Below are 17,629 nucleotides of genomic sequence, written 5' to 3' on the forward strand. Positions count from 1 at the left end.
GGATTTGAGAAACTCCCCAATTACTTTATGGTGCCAAACAACAGGGGATTTGAAATATGTTCAAATCCTTGTATCCATGGTGCCAAATGACACTTCAAAATTTTCATTGAGATTTCAGAAACCTAGGAATCAGAGTAGGAGAGAGGGAGGGGGCTTGCTGGTAATGTGGATATTTAAAAAATTTCTCGTGTTATCTTTACCCTAACGGACCAGGAAGGATTTGGGCGGGCTGTGGGCTGTTTTATGTGGTTGGAGCTCGGCCCGTTTTAAAATGACCTTGAGTTTAAGCTCGTGCCCGGACACGGGCGTGCTTCTCCAGCCCGAGCTCGGCCAAATCGGGCCAGGACCCAAATCCGGACGGGCAACCCGGTCCATTAACACCGCTAACTAAAATACGCCCACAGTGCGCAGATTTCGCATTACACTCTGCCGCTGATGAGAGAGCTAGATAGCAGCGACGCCAGGCAAAGTGAGGAGGCCAAGCTCCAATTCCCGGGCAAAGAAGGGCTCTCGATTGCTCAAATCTCAGCCGTCCATTTTCTCACTCTCTTGATTTTCTTGTCCGACCGTAAAAATGGCGTCTTATTTATTTATTTTCCCCCTAAATTCGGATGCAGAGTCGAAGCTTCAAATTGTTGCTGAGGTTTAGCAAAATCGGTGGGAAGTTGTTTTTCCTTTCCTTTTTAATTCCTTATTTCTGTTTGTTTCAGTGTTTTGAGATGGAACCTGAACTGTACACGTGTCATGCATTTACGGAGATCCAGACCGTCCATCCCGGGGGGACCTATATTGGATGGAACAAGGGCGGAAGCTCTCACTGCTGGGTAATCTTAACACACCATCTGATTTTGCCTGTTGGATTTGGACCATCGAGGTTTTTACTTCTAACCATCCATTCTCGATGGTTGGACGGTTAGGATTGGTCAATCATTTTGACTTTTTTAGGTTATGCCCCATCCACAATGTGCCCCACTGTTTGGTCGGTCTGGATTTGCATATATTTGCTGCATATGCGGTTGAGGGGTGATAATTTATTCCCTCTATTTACTTTTGAGGAAAACTTTGATACTCCTGCAGGGTGTGATGGATGATACGCAGGCACTTAGAAATTATTTAGAAATTGCATTCATGGCATATACATAATTCAAATTTTGGGTAGCAATTTAGATGTAACACAAACAAAAGATTACGATTAGTTTATTATCTGGTTATTAGATTGGTGGACATTTATTGGACGGTTAAAATGGAACGTATCCAAATGTCTTATTCCAGCAAACAAGTATCCATGAATCAGAGGTTATGATTGTTCAAAAATCGGATTTTTGGACTGAACTTATGGACATTGGATTCCACAATTTTTTCGTTCTAATTTTAGTTTGTAAATGGTACATGTCCCATTTCTAAGTGCCTGCATATCAAACGTCAGACGTAGCCAGACTATCAAATAACTCCACATCAAAATTTTTTTTTTTCTGGGGAAATAAATCAATGCACATCTTTTTTCCTTCCCTCTTCTTTTCTTTCTTTCTTTTTTGTTGAAAAATGTTTGATTTAGAATAAGGGTTATTCTACCATAGTCTCTCTTGGGGTGTTGGTGGGGCCCTCCTTCAATTGGACCAGACCGTTGATCTTCGACGTATTATATATTGCTCAGGCAGAGCCATTGTAGATTTCTATTAATTGTCAGTTTCTGCAACTTGGTGCCATTTTATAGTGATCTAAACAGTAGAAACATTGATTTTAAATAAGAACTCTACACCCAATTGCGTGGATATGTATCACTATGTAAAAAGACATGAGATTCTTGTGATATCACGATTACAAGACATGAGCTCTATGTGGTTTATACATAGTTACACAGTCCGCACATAGTTACAGGGTGAGATTGGTATATCTCACATCATCTCTCCACACTCCCCCACAAGGTGATTGTTGCCAGAGAGTGAACGGTCAGCTTGGACTGAAAAAATCAAGAAAGCGAGAAGTTGTCAGGCCTTTAGTGAATCTATTGACTTACTGATCGATATTGCAAACAAAAAGGACCGGAAGCGATCCATGTGCCGCAAGTTCTTGAATGAAGTGATAGTCAATTTCAATATGTTTGGTGTGAACATGCATAACTGAATTGGCTGCAAGATAGGTGACACTGACATTATCATTCACAGTAGATTAATGGATCCAAGGATAACCAAACATTAGTATCACAAAGGAGGTAATGTATTCACTGATTGTCTGCCTCAATACCAGCAAGAGTGCGATATTCGGCCTCATCACTGGATTGGGAGATGCTTGTTTCTTGGTACTCTAGGATGGCAATGTAGACCCAATCGCTTTGACTCTCATCAAACCTGACAATCTGCCCCTACACAACATCCACCTCCTACAACATTACCTGTCGCTCACGGACCTTGTCTGCTGTCTCTACTCGCCCTTGATACTTGTAAACACTTCCAGAGCTACACATGATGATCACTTTATACCATCTAAATCATTATCGGTGTTGCTTCGTCCACCCAAACCATGACTGCAGCTTTCTCATCAACTGCTCTGCCCTCGGGCTTATCTAATATGAAGCAAAGGGCCATCAAACTCGATGGATCAAATTACTTACTCTAGAGCTGCTAATTGATGCCAATTAAGGTCAGTAATGTGGTGAATCTCATCAATGACGCAACACAATCCCCGCCACAATGTATTGAAGTTGTTAATGATTTGGGAGGTAGGTCCCTTCGCTTAAATCCTACTTACATTCAGTAGTACACAGAAATCAACTTCTGAGTTGGTTACATGCCACCATGACACTATCAATCTTAGCACAAGTTGTTGGCTATACTACTTTCTATTATACTGATATAGATTGTGATTTTCTTGTCAGTTGTCACTTTCAATTGAGGGCCACCATAGATCATGGGATGTTTGGGGTGGGGGCAAATTGGGGAAGAAGAGGTGGAGACTGGTCTTGCTTGCAGGCTTGTGGTTCATTTGGTTGGAGAGAAATTCTCGTTGTTTTGAGAACAAAAGTAGTTCTGTCAGGGGAGTGTTATGTAAGGTGATTCAGAGTGTGAGAGAGTGGTGCCCTTGATCTTTTAGGGTTGGGTTTGAGCTATTCAGCTCCTGTATTTTCCTTTCTCTTTTCTTTTTTATGTTTGCTTCTGCTTGTTTCTTTGTTCTGGTTTTCTGCCTTTGGCCTAATAAAGTTTCTTACCTTGAAAAAAAACAAATCCTTCAAATAACTTAGATCGTTCATCTAGTGGCCTCCTTTATAGATGGCCATTCAACAAGAATATTTTCCATCAAATGTACATAATCGTGTGTTTCATGGCCTGTTGATGGTATTCCAGTGGGTGGGTTTTCTTTCTTGCTTTTTTTATTTTTTATTTTATTTTATGGCATGCCCCATTCATAATGGGGCCACCAGATGAATGGTTGGATCATGGAAAGTGGGGCCCACCTGTAAGATTGCTGGCTGAATTAAAACTGCTGTTTTGCTCTATCCAGCTTTGATATTTCCACTTATAATAGATTGTTTAATTATAATTTCTTTCCTAATTCTATAGAATTTCTTTTGAAGATTGATTTCATTGATTTAGATTTTTTTCTTTTTTTCTTTTTATTATTAAGCTGGGCTCGAACCCAAGACCTCAATCTTGAAACACGCCGGCTACACTAAGCTACAGGCTCGAACCCTGATAAGTTGCAGTCATGGTTAGGAATCTATAATTATATGTTTCAGTTTTGTAATGGACTTGTGACATTTAGGTCCCCTAAAAGAATGCGGCATTTGCAATTGAGGTTTTTTTTTTTTAATAAATTTTTTTAATTATTATTATTATTATTTTTTTTTTAAAAATTTTATACGGGAGTACTGCATTATATCTCTTTGCTTTTAACGTGCCAAAGAGGTAAGTAAGGCTCCCAAAACTAAATTCACTCTTTAACTTTGTCAGCTGGTTTACATCAATTGCAGTTGATTTTCATGGGCGGAACAAGATATCTTGATGATGGGCTAATTACAAAGAAAGATTTGTATTTATTTATTAATGTCTAATTTGAGGGTTAGCTAAGTATGGTTTGAAAATTAAGAGGTTTGGTAGCTCCACATGCTGCATGTGCACGGACCTAGCATGAGTGCGCAGAACATCCCGTACGTAAGGCGGACCGTTATGTGCTGCACCCTTCATCTGCTTTCCACATGCAGCACACATTCTGAAATGAAACGTGTTCTGCATAACGTGGACCCCACTTCACTGATGACATTGCACATAAATCAGGCTGCCCACTCTTTAGGCAGACCACCTCACATGGAAACAACTGAAGGTCTAAAAGAACTTGCTGTCCATTTAGCTTTCTTGATGAGCGGGCTTGCCTAATTTTTGTCAATCATCTTCATGGTGAGAGGCCAAGAACAGCTTCACATGTGCCAGTTTGGGATGTACTCTGTGTTAAGGGGCATGTGGTGCTAGTGGACCTCAAAATTTCACTTGTGATCTTGTAGATGAGCGTATTTTTTCTTATTCACTTCTCTAAATTTGTGGAACGGGAGGGATTAAAATGTGTTAATGTGCACTGCTTATGTATAGATAATTAGTTAATCATGTTCTATTGTTGGTTTATTTGGGGTGTTTCACCTATGATTATATTACAAGGGATTTTCTTTTCTTTTCTTTTTTGTATATTTTATTTCCTTAAGGAAGGCTGGGTTCGAACCCAGGATCTCAATGTTGCAATGTAGTCTCTCTACCTTTGAGCCATGGGCTCGACAAACAATCCATTTTGATTATACTATAAACAGTCTGGTCATTGATATAGAACATTATTATGTGGGTCTATCCTTGCCTCCTTGGATTGCTCCTACCTCTTTACAATTCACCTTGGTCAAATGATCCTAACCATCTAGCGGTTATGGAAATAGGCAATTCACATTGATTCTATTACAAACTTGTTGATTGTAATCAACCTTTGTACCAGACTATTAGATAGTGTTTGATTGTTATTAGCCTATATAATAGCCTATTACATTGCGCCAATGACTATGAGACTTTTGTGCTCCCATTGCCACAAGCGGAAACACTAAAAAATAAACCAATTTAAAAATTTTCAGGAGCGAAATTACCTCAAATGTGTTACCGGATAATCTTCTTTGCTACATGAAAAACGCATGAAGATGAAGGAAAACCCACTAAAGATGCATATTCTCAATCATAAGGGAAGAGAACACTATAACACTATGGGACCTCTAGATTTGGTGTTTCTAGGAGAAAGGGTTTCTATAGGGCTAGGGTTGGAGATATGGGAGATAAGTTTCTCAAACCAAAGCCCTACATCTAATTTATAGACCCTGATCTTAGAGAAATTCCAATTAGAGACCAACTCCAACATCTCTTAAGTTATGGTGGTAATGAGGTGTTCCAAATTACCACTCTCCCTCCTAATTAGAAAAACCCAATCTACACTCAACAGTCAAGTAGATCTAGTGTGAGATCTCTGAGACTGTAATCCTCCTTAGGGGATGACATCGCACAAAATTCACAAGTGGACTAGACACGATTTGTCCCAATCTCTAACCGCTTGTCCTAGACTATTGATCTTATCACACTCAATTAGGCATGTTTGATTCCATATGTGCACGTGCGGAAATTCCAATTCTTCAATCATGGCAGACACTCATATACTTTTGAGATTGAATGAATTTTATCTTCGTAAACTTGATCGATTGAAACTTGTTGAAAATACTAATACAATAATATACAAATGTTTTTCAAAAACAATTTGCAATAAAATCCAACCGTCCATTCGATCCAACACCTTAGATGAGTCTCCTGTGCATCATCACCGCTATGTGATCATCTACAATATTCTTCCATCTGATTGTCGTGAATCGTTTTTGATTTGGCCACATTCCTAGCGTTCTTCTGACCCAGTTGAATTTACGCGCATAGCCTTGAGAATGCACACCAAAGTTGTGTCACCTTATCGAGAGCTTGCCACATAGCATAGACTAATACGAATAAGAGTCACATATTGGGGCTAGCATGCTCTCATGACTAGATTGGAAGCGATTCGTTGCTTGTAGGTAATTGCACTCGCAACACGTGTAGCTCAATTCACACATCATGAATGATTAAGCATTCGTTGTCTATGTGATTATAATGCGGGATCCATTCAATCAACCAATGATCCATTACCACTTCAATATCTAGGTTTCCACGATCTGACTAGGTGTGGAGCCAATATATGTGAGATCTCATCCTGAGCATCTCATAAATAAGGGTGGAGGTACATTTCATATATACATGCATCTCAATATGCATTACTCCTGTTGTGCATATCTGCACAATGGTTTACATCGTGGGAGAAGCGGACTAAGCCTTTAATCGACGAATTTTGGCCACATCTCATCATGATGGACAATATAAATATCTATATGAATTCATTATCATGAAATTATCACATCCATACATATAAACTCAAACATTGGGAAAACTCAAAATAATCCAATGAACAAATATGAACACATGTTAATAATGTTCTGATGGGCCGCACAAAGCCAATTGCCGGTCTTAAGGTCAAATAAAGGAGGGTAACGTTTGGTTGGTAGCATGCGTCAAACTTATGCCATAACTTCCATTATGAATCCGACCCTTGATAGAGTGGAATGGCAGAACATGATTCATGTAGCCAACCCCAATCAATTGGTATAAGGCTTAGGTGACGATGTTGATAATGGCATTGATTCTACTATAAACAATTGAATCATTGATCTAGACCACTTGTGTGGGTCCCACGTTTAAAAGATCACTTTGCTCAGATGATCCTAATGTTCCAATCAATAGCTCGGGAAATAGGCTGTTCGTTTTTATTATAATGCAAATGGTACGATCAATGATCCATAAATGTTCCAATTAGACCCACATAGATATGATGAATCCTCCCCCACTCCAATTTCTTCCCGACCTGGATGCCTACTTGAGCTTCCACTGAAGTTAAACCTTCCACATTCCACTTAGAGGAGGCTCCCAAACCAAGTGAATTGTAGGATGTCTAATTCCTTAATAATGTCCAACCATCCTCTTCTTAGATTATCATAGGCAACTCCCTCGAATTACTTACTCGTCACAGGAAATCATCATTTTCCAGATCCTTTTTTTTTTTTTTTTGGCCACCAGAGAGATGCTTTTTGATTTATTTCTAAAGCCTGTTATTCCACTCCTTCCATATTGACCACCATGTTGCTAGAAGAGATATATGTTGGAGAATTTCATCTCTTCCCATTTGAAACCAAACTTCCATGCTTCAAGGAGCCTATTTGTAGAATAGATCATCAACCAATCCACCTCAAACAAATTAAGAATTTGCCACTAGACCCCATAAGGAAATTGGAAATAAATCAAGACATGATTCGTAGACTTTCCCTCTAATAGAAACCATTCTCTTTACTTTTGTCTTTGATAATGTGTGATCTGGAAGAGATCCTGTGTTGTCTGTTGTTGTAGATGACATGGTTTGATTGACGAGAGTAGGGACAAGGTAAACACAAAGCTAGAACTATGGAGGGATGCTTTAGAATAAAAGGTTTAAAATTAGCTGAACAAAAATAAAGTATATGAAATACAATTTTTGTAAAAATGGATACCCCAATGACCACTTTTGATATGTTGGGTTGACAATTCATGAGAAGGGAGAAATTGGGAAGGATCTTACTCATAGAATAATAGCTGGGTGGATGAAGTGGAGATGTGCCTCCGGAGTTTTATGTGATCGCGGCATACCACTCAAACTGAAGAGGAGATTTTATAGGAATATAGGATGACTATGGGACTAGTTATGCTTTATAGGACAGAATGTTGGGCAGTCAATGAACACCAAGTTCATAGAATGACTGTAGCTGAAATGAGGATGTTGAACTTGATGAGTGGTAAGGTGAGGAATGATATAATTAGAAATGACCATATTCATGGGACTAATAGGTGATAAGATGAGGGAAAATAGACTTAGATCGTTTGGCCATGTGCATTGGAGACTAAGAACTGCACTAGTTAGGAGGGTTAAGTTGGTTCAAATTGAAGGCTATATAGAAGGGCAACAAGGAAGTCCAAAAGGATGTAGATGGAGGTAGTAAGAAAAGATTTTATGAGGTGTGGTTTAATTGAAGATGTGTTCCATGATAGAGTGGAATGACAGGTCGAGATTCTTATAGCTGACTCCATTTGGTTGGGATGAGGCTTAGATGATGATAATGTTATGGAGTTTGGATTTTGTGACTCCAATCACCCAGTAGAAAGTAACAACTCTAGGAGAAGTTCTGTTTTCCAAACCAAATATGATCGCCATTTACCAATCAAACTGAAGATGAAATTTTAGAAGACAAGTTTCATAGGGTGAAAGGAGGGTGAGGTTAGTGCGAAGAAGGGTATATAGGGCTCAAAATTCTTGCTTTCTCTTTTAGGCTATCATAAGGTTTTCTCCAGGCTGTTGTTGCACACCTTAAATTGATTGTATCTTGATGTTTGCAGATTGGATTGGGCTGATCATGGACTTATTTGGAAGCTTAACTTGTTGGTCTAAACAATGGTATATGAGATTTTTGAAAAACTGCTAGCGGAGGTGGGGGAAATCAGGATGCAAAGATGGAAGTTAAAAAACAGGGTCCTTTCTGGGGCATGAAAATGGGATTTCCATGTCCCATATTAAAAAAAAACAAGAGTAAAAGGCCCCTTGGGGTGTGGATATGAGCCTAGATGTTTTGAAACATAAAGGGAATGTGGGCCCCAACCTAGAAAGTGTGCTGGCCCACAAACTGAGGTTATTTTGAATGTGATTTGAGGATATGAATCTGTTCAAAGGGGTTTGTTGGTAGATAGTAAAATTTACATAGGTTTGGGGTTTCTAAGCATTGGATTTCTGGGGATTAATGATGTTAAACCACCTTCCTTATCTTGCAAAATTCAAGAAAAATGAGATTGCCTGTCGTACACATATCTTGAGAAGTGGATCGGCCTGAGTTTATTTCAAAGCCTTGTGCTACTCGCATGTTTACTGGGTCCAAACTATCCGTTCATTAGGCTATGTTTGCAAACAATGGATTCCATGCCAAACAATGGATTTGGAAAAGGGTTTTCCTTTGATATGACAATTCGTGTTGTTTGGATGGCAAAGAAAAGGGTGTATTCCATCCAACAATCATTACACTTTTCCATAATTTGAATTCTTGGCACAAGAATCTAGGATAGTATTGTGAGAGGGATATGAAATTTTCACTTGCTACCCAAAAAAGAACTCGAAATTAGAATCCATGTTTTGAGAGTTTTCATGGAAATCATCATTAGGTAATTATTATTTTTTTCTTTTCTATTCCCTTGGATTTCATGTATCCAAACATGCCTATAGGGTTCATCTTTTGGAATATCTGTAAGAGTGTAATCTATCTCTTCAGGATTTTACTTTTATTGAGCTTGGACATTGCCTATGTTGATAACCAGGTGTGGGAATTTATGCATTGTTACACCAATACTCGTGTGGCTGTGGTGAAATGCATTTCTTGGGTACTTTTTTCCGCTGCTCCACCTTCATTGGTTTATTTGCCTACTTTAATGTTGATTGGGCAAGGTGCCCAAGTGCTTGACACTCCACCATAGGTTATTGGGATTATCTAGGGCTGAGTTTGATCATATGAGGGTGTAAAGAAACATTTTATTGTTTCCCATTCAAGTGCAGAAGCCAAGTATTGGGCTGCTACTACCATTGGCGTCATCTGGTCACAGTCCCTTGTTTGTGATCTTGGCTAGTTCCTCTCTTCTCCAACATACGTCCATTGCAATAACCTTAGTGCTACTTATGTGGCGGGGAACCTGATGTTCCAAGCTAGGACCGAATCATTGATACACCTTATCATTTTATTCGAATGATGCTTTGGAATGGAGATCTTTCGGCTTGCTTTGTTTCCATTGATGAACCAATTGCCGATATCCTTACCAGAGGGTTTTCCTTCCAAAAATTTTCAGCACTAAAAGAGCGAATTCGTGGTTGACTCTGTAGTTGCATGAAGTGTGAAGCAAATTGGCAACGGATTTGGGTGTGGGAGTGGGGAAGTGTCTATTTCAAAGTGTAAACAAGTATAAATAGAAAGGAAGAGGGAGTAGTGGTAAGAGTCCAAAGTGTGATTGTAAGCGGGTGTAACACCTAGTTAGAAGGATCCTACAACTAGTTGACTCACCATAAACTTCTGTGCCATATCGAAAACCCAGGTATATATGAATTGGAAAGATGTGGGATACCACCCTAAAAAATTAGGGAAGTTATGCGATTCACAATCCCCTTGATTTATCTTCATATAAGTTGTATTATGCTATTAAAGATGTATTATTTTTAAGCATGCAATTGCTATTTTATATACTTGATAAAAAACACAATGGGTGTCTCAAATAATTCATTTAAATCAATTAAAAATTCCCATAAGGCATGTTTGAATATGTGGAATCTAAGGCAAAAGAAAGGAAAAAACAATAATTATGTAATGCTGATTTCTATCAGAACTATTGAAACATGGGTTCCAATTTTGACTTCTTGTTTAGGTAGCAAGTGGAAATCTCATATTCCCCCTCACAATATTCACATAGTTTCTTTTGTCAAGAATTCAAATTATGAAAAAGTGTAATGATTGCTTGGTGGAATCTGTCCTTTCTTTGCCATCTAAACCACACGAATCATCACATCAAAGAAAAACTCTTTCTGTTTTTGCTGTTTGGCATGGAATCCATGGTTTACAAACATGGTTGTAGTGTTAGAAAAAAATAATAACCATCCAATGATAATTTCCATGAGAACTATTAAAATATGAGTTCCAATTTTGACTTCTTATTTGGGCAGCGAGTGGTAATCTCATATTACAATATTAACCTAGTTGGTTTTTTTTTTTGGGGGTGCCAAATTCAAATTACGAAAAAGTGTAATTATTGCTTGGTGGAATCTATCTTTTCTTTGCCATCCAAACAACACGAATTGCCACATGAAAGAAAAACCCTTTCCGTTTCCGCTGTTTGGCATGGAATCCATGGTTTGCAAACATGCTGTGGTGTTAGAGCAAGTTCTTTTCTTCGGAGTTGCTGGTTTTTTGAATTTTTTCCCTCTTTTCTCCAGTCTGTCAAACCCTAGCTCTAGCCCTAAAACTACAACCCGACCAATCCATGCAACTCAACTTAGCCTTCATAGAACCCTTAATAGCAGCCCCTACAGTTATTGCACTACTGTTTGTAAACCTGTGTCTATGAAAACTGACCAAACCATCTTAGAATCTGTTCACATCTGAGTCCCAACTGCAGCCCAATTTTAACCACTTTTTATCCTCATTGACTCGGGCTGACTTGTTCGGTCCCGTGACACATCCCACTTACCTGAGTTAGGCATATTTGTGGTGATGGCTCGTCGTACCAAACCAGATGGACTCGACAAGTCCGAGTTGACTCGGACAAGTTGGTAATCCATCAATTTTAGCCCAGCAACTGTCTCTAAACAGACCACTCCTTGCCTGCTTTTTCCACCCTAAACTTGTCCCTTTTTCTTAGCCTTATGCCAACATTTGAAATATTACTGGTCCGAAAACAGCCTACAATTCAGCCCAAAACTACACCCTGTGGTAAATCAGTCCATTTCCAGCCCAGAACTTGTCCTTCAGCCTTCCTAACTTGTTCTTGTTGAGATGTCTTTTCGTAGACAAAGTCTCTTCAGTGACTTGGATAAACTCATTTGACCCTGAGTCAAGTCTGGACTTGCTTGAGTCAGGGTTAACTCAGGCGGGTTCACACCCAACTTGGACGAGTCTTAAAACCATGGGTACTCATGTGCTCTGTATTGGTACTTCTATCTGTACGTCCCCTTCACTCTTCAGATCATTGTAATTTCTATTCTCCTGCTTTCCATCTTGATACCCATGGCTATCCCAATAATTCCTGTACGTTTTTATCACCAGACTCTTTCCCATCTTTCTACCGTTACCATGGTGAAGAAGAGTTGGAAGACGGTGACTCAGCTGTGGAGGGAGATCACACAATCAATGAAAAATGAATTAATGATAGAAGAAGAGTTCGGAGGATTTGAACAAGGCATATTAAAGAATTTGTAACTGATGCAAGTATACATAGCCTATCCAAAGATAAAAAAGTTGTCATGTTTGAAGAGAGTGTTGCTGTCCAAGATGAATTCACCATCGAGATCTATGGATGGATCAATCGAGATCAATCAATGGATCTACAGAGGAAGCTGGGGTTAACACGGCGCATGAGCCATACATTGAGGTGAAAGAGAAAGTCATAATGGTCACATTGGTGAATCCTATGGAAATCTAAGTGGAGTTGATCATGAAGGTATCATTCTCACGATGTCCGAACCCCATGGATTGGAGGTTAGCAACAAGAAAGGTGAGATTGCGACAACAAAAGCAACAGGAGAAGCCACAATCGATGTTCCTCTCATTAAGGCCTGTGAGTTCAACACAGTGGTAAGTGAAAATCAACACCTTGGCAATGGAGGAAAGAAGGAATAGCATGATGTACAATGCCATCCTATGAGTGAGATATTGATCTGGTGTGTTGGCCTTCTCCCCAACTGCCAACAAAACCAAAGAAGACGTGACATCAAGTCATGGTAAGTTTCGAAGACCTTCCTTGCTTTGCAAACTCATGGGAAAGCTTTTTTTTTTTTTTTAATAAATAAAAATAAAAATAAAAATTAAAGTTGGGGTGAATTGATGCAACTGGGTCCACAACCTTGCATCTCTTTTATACAATATCCCATGGTATTGTTGGGTTATTATTATTATTATTTATTTAGACTTTTGTCTGTTATATGTTGTCCATGGATTTTTTTTAAAATTTTTTTTTATAAATTTTTTTATATAAATTAGTTTATGCAATACAATGCATACTCCAAAGTTTTTTTTAGTTTACAACTTTAACCTAAGATGGCATAAAACAGAACTAACATGCCTGTTTGGATGGCTGGAATCCAGAAAAGAATGTTTTTTTTTTTTTTTAAAATTTAATTTAATTTTAAAGTTTTCCTTTGATTCCAACAATAAAGTAACATGCGGAAAACGAATTTTTTTTTTCAATTTTCCTGATGCAGGACATGAAATTCAAGTACGATGTGCAAGATTTTTAGGCTTTAGATCACACTAGTTCAGAAACAATTACACAAAATTCTATATCCCACACAAAAGTTCAAACAGTCAATCAAGGGGAATCTTATGCGGATCCAGGCCTACACATGCTAGGGCCGGATTAATCAAAATTATAGACCAAACAAGAATTAAAGGAGGGTAAATTCATCCACACATGCACAGAAATAATTCTTCAATCCAAGGGATTTAGAAATTTCAATTTGGGGAACCCTAAGGTTGAAAGAAAGGTCATAAAATTGGGGATTTGAGTAATTTAGGGTTAGGTTTAAGGATTTTGGGTGAAAGAGGAGTGAAAGAGAGGAGAGAGATGAACCAGAGAAGTGCCGCACGTGTGGACAACAACAATGACCCAGATGCACGTGTGTGGGGCCCACTATTAAGAAAAAGGTCACCTTGGCCTTGGTCAGCCAGGGATGGACTCCAAAACCCCTAAATCTCAACTCGATCTGATACACGGTTTGTGCGTGGTGCTCCGTCGAAGTTTCAGCCCTCTTGCAGGGCCAGATTTTGGAAATCTGCTGTAGAGAGAAAAACGCTTGCAAATATTGATGGATTTGTAGATGGAATGCTTGTAGGAGAAGAGAAATATGCATGGAAGAAGGTGGCGGCGAATCGGGATAGGTGCGGCTTCGCACCATGATAGTCAGCCCTTCGAGGAAGGGAGGGTTTCGCACCCAATTGAATCTCCACAACTCAGGAATTTAGAGGAGCAAAAAAATGTAGCAATTTTATTAATCTTCATTGAGAAAAAAAGACTACAAGGGGTGCCTATTTATAATAAAATCCTATACCTCAGAACTCGCGCTATGTGCACAACCTATAACTTGGAGACAAAGTAATAAAAAATAACAACTAATCAAAGCAATCTAAACCGTCCATGATATTCCTAATAACAATAATAAGCAAAACCCAAAGTACTAGATTAATTAGAATAGTGGGCCACGATCATGAGAACCTATGGTGGGATTTACATGACTATCGAGTCCACTCCAACGAACCAAAACGCAGTCCTCTAACTAGGAGCCCTCCCCGGATGTCGTCATCGATCTAGATCGATGGTGGGGCCCTCCTCCTTGCGTACGTGCGTAGGGGGCGTGCGTGTGCGCGTGATGTTCCCATCATTCCCTCTCGTCCAAAAAACCTAATAATCCTGTTTTCCATGCTTATTTTAGAGACTTGATAATCAAACGGTGAACTCTTGGCCAAATCATGTAAATGGTGGGTCCCACCTGTTACAAGGTGCGTACTTGGTTTGCACTTGTTACTGAGTTTTCAGGTGCTTGCAGAGGCCTATGGCTTGGATTGTCCGGATTGATGCATGCATATGCATTATGTATAGTGGATGTAGGAAATGCTTTAGCCTGAATTACTGGTGATCATGGGATTTTAATTAATTCCATATGAGATTTTAAGAGAGTGTTTATGTTGTTTTGGATGCAAAATCAGTTGACTTGAAATACTATTTAGCGCCCGTTTGGATGCAACTTCTGCAAAAGGGCTTTCCCCCAAAAGCGACAGATTTTTTGTAAGTGGGCCTTTTAGTGCCTATTTTGTTGGGTGATTTTGAAAACGAAGATTTCGGGTTGGTCTCCAAATGGGGTGCAAAATGCCAGAGGATTTCACCTACAAACAGCTATTTAGATGGTGGGTCCAGATGGGCCCTTAGGTTGTTGAAATGTCAATTACCAGTTTCTATTCATTCCAAGTAGAAATCTTAAATTGCAATATGGAATATGGGACAATACTCTCATTCTGTCAACTAATTAGATTATCCAATAAAAATATATTTAGAGGCACATACAATCAAATTGGGGGCCCACTCCATGTGCGGACCAAACTCTCCCATGGGTATAATTGATGCGGGCCAACCATTTACTTGGCTGTTGATTGGATGGTTGGGATTGTCAAATTGAAGTGGTTTTTGAGAGGTATGGGCAATCAAAGGTGCAACCACATGACGGATAATCCAGATGGGTTGCAGGACCCTTCCCATTGAAATATCTATTGTCTGGCTATTGATCATATGACTTTGAAGAGTTGTCAAAAGCTTAGAAAAGCTTATACATGCCCCAGTTGACTCAAACAAATTTTATGACTCCAGAATATCTGGATTGGGGTCATGACTCGACAAAACTCGGAAAATACTTGAGTGTGGGTGTGTGTTATAGGTGTTAAATATTATTGAAAAAACCTGGAAAAGAACTAGAAAAAATTTATCCAAGTCACTCAAGCGGATTCAATAGATTTTGAAGTTGAGTTTTCAAGTATTTAAATAATCAAAGTAATTCTTGAGAGCCGCGGAAATGAACCATGCTTCACGTGGACAGTTTGGATGGATGATCAAACCTTTTACAAGACAATTGATTGGTCTGAACCATTTTTATTTTTCTGGAATTTTGATTGGATGATTATGGCCATCCAATGGAAGTGATTCTCGATATACAAAGCCAACCAATAATAGGCCTTGTGAAATTGATGCCTTAGATCAATGATGGGACCTTTTTCTAATATAATCAATACAGGCTGTCCACTAACCTGATGTTTCTGATCATCTGGTCAAAGTAATGTTCGTGATACTCGGGCAATCAAAGGTTGAACCACATGATGGATGGTCCAGATTGATGATAAGAGCTTTTCCAGTATGGTCAATCAGGAGAAGTGCTTCTTGAGAAGTAGAGGCAATTGGGGGTGGAGGTCACGGATTGGATGGTTCACATCAATTAATGGTCCATATGATTTGTATTGTGTACTTTGCTGGCTATGAATTTGATGGTTCTCATAATCAGATGAGAATATCATCTGAGATGCATGGGCAATCGAAGGCAGGACCATGATGAATCACATCTCTACACCCTCTCCCTATTTATTGAAATAGAAACTTGCCAAAAAAGCAAATAACAACCAATTCTAATCCTAATTATATTAGGAATTTAGGACTTGGAAATCGAGTCTACTTGACTTCTAACATGAACTCTGCACTGTTGGGCACCACATCGCCTTGTTCTTCAAAATGTAAAGCCTCAGTATATCTGATATTTGATAGTCTTTCTAGAACTTGATTTACAAGACACTACTAACAAATAAGAAAATTTCTAAGGAAGATGGTTTTCTATTTTGTTTTACTTGCTTTGTGACTAGCTTAGGATTGGGTATCCTAAGTTTACTATTGGTTTTCCATTGTCTTGTTGTTTTATATGATAATTGCGATAGAGAAAGTTTATGTTCTAGGATGCAAAATCTTCTCGGAGGTTGTTTGGATGCATAAAATCATACGAGGAAAAAAAAAATTTCCTTTCTCGAAGGCACTCTTTCAAAAGAGGTTATGTTTGGGTGATGGAATCCATTGTAATTTCATGGTAGTTGGGTGATTCAAAAATTAAAATAACTGGCTATTATGAAGAAGGACACTACGTAGACATTGCAAATCAGCTTTTAGGTTAGACATCAAAATTGGCCTTTTCAAAGAAAATACATTCCTGGTATAAAAACAATCAAAGCTTCAAATCACATTGATAAGTCACCCAACTTATGGAATCATCATTTCCATAGAGCCACATGATTATGGTGGAAATTCCTATACCTGGCTCAAGTAGATTTTCCCAAGATCACAATGGAGCTTTGAATAAAGAGAGTTGCTTCCAATATTCCACATTACTAGATGGTTATGATCATTTGATGAGAGTCATCTTTAGGCTTTGTGCAATCTAGGATAGACCTTCCTATCAAAGGTTTCGTTGGTGAAGGTGGCCCACATTGGCACCATTAGGAATTCACACAGGAATGCTGTGAGAAGAATTCTTAATGGATTCTCTCCTTAACAAGAGATATCATGTTTTGTCTATCTTCCTCAGTGATATGAATAATCTCTCCTTAACAAGAGATATCATGTTGTATCTATCTTCCTCGATGATATGAGAAGTTAGTGGTATGGCTGGCTGACATGGATGAGGCAATTCTAACCATCCAATTGGTGGGCTACAAATGCACGAGTAAATAGAACAGGCCCTTTTTTTTTTTAAAGCTGCGGTGAGAAGTTTTCATGGAAGGCTTCATTTCTTTGAAATATGGTCTGTTTGCAAACACGGAAAAGGAAAGAAGAAAATGTAATAATTATCTAATTGTCATTTCCAAGAGCATTATTGTGCTATTTTGATAGCAAAGAAAAAAGTGATTTCACCAAACAATCATTGTGCCTTTCTATAGATTTTCTGGCATGAGGAGATGACCAACGTTGGGAAGAGGATTAGCCCATCTACCGTCATAACTCCTAGTCACATCAAAGCTTGAAGATTGGACCTATGAAGCTGTTTTCTTTCTATCTTTCCAAAAGCTCCTGATAGCTATTTGCCGAGTGCTATGTGTGGATGGAGCCCGCAATAGCTATTTGCCCAGTGCTATGTATTTCTCTGTGTGGATCTGACAGTCTTTGCAATTTATGAATGTCTCTCTACTATA

The 17,629-nt window shown here is 38.8% G+C and overlaps 1 long non-coding RNA gene across 4 annotated transcripts in view; it reads left to right on the plus strand.

Annotated features, from left to right (window-relative positions):
* The first annotated feature begins 295 nt into the window (after positions 1-295).
* Positions 296-17,629, plus strand: part of LOC131234825 (uncharacterized) — a 41,821-nt gene continuing 24,487 nt past the window's right edge. Inside the window, exons 1-2 of one of the 4 annotated variants that reach the window (XR_009165793.1) lie at positions 296-824; positions 17,378-17,572. This is a non-coding gene — a long non-coding RNA (uncharacterized LOC131234825). The remainder of the gene's footprint in view (positions 825-17,377; positions 17,573-17,629) is intronic. The other 3 variants (XR_009165794.1, XR_009165791.1, XR_009165792.1) reach the window with 3 other exon arrangements.

The sequence above is a fragment of the Magnolia sinica genome, chromosome 19, assembly GCF_029962835.1.
Source record: "Magnolia sinica isolate HGM2019 chromosome 19, MsV1, whole genome shotgun sequence".
NCBI classification, from domain to species: domain Eukaryota; kingdom Viridiplantae; phylum Streptophyta; class Magnoliopsida; order Magnoliales; family Magnoliaceae; genus Magnolia; species Magnolia sinica.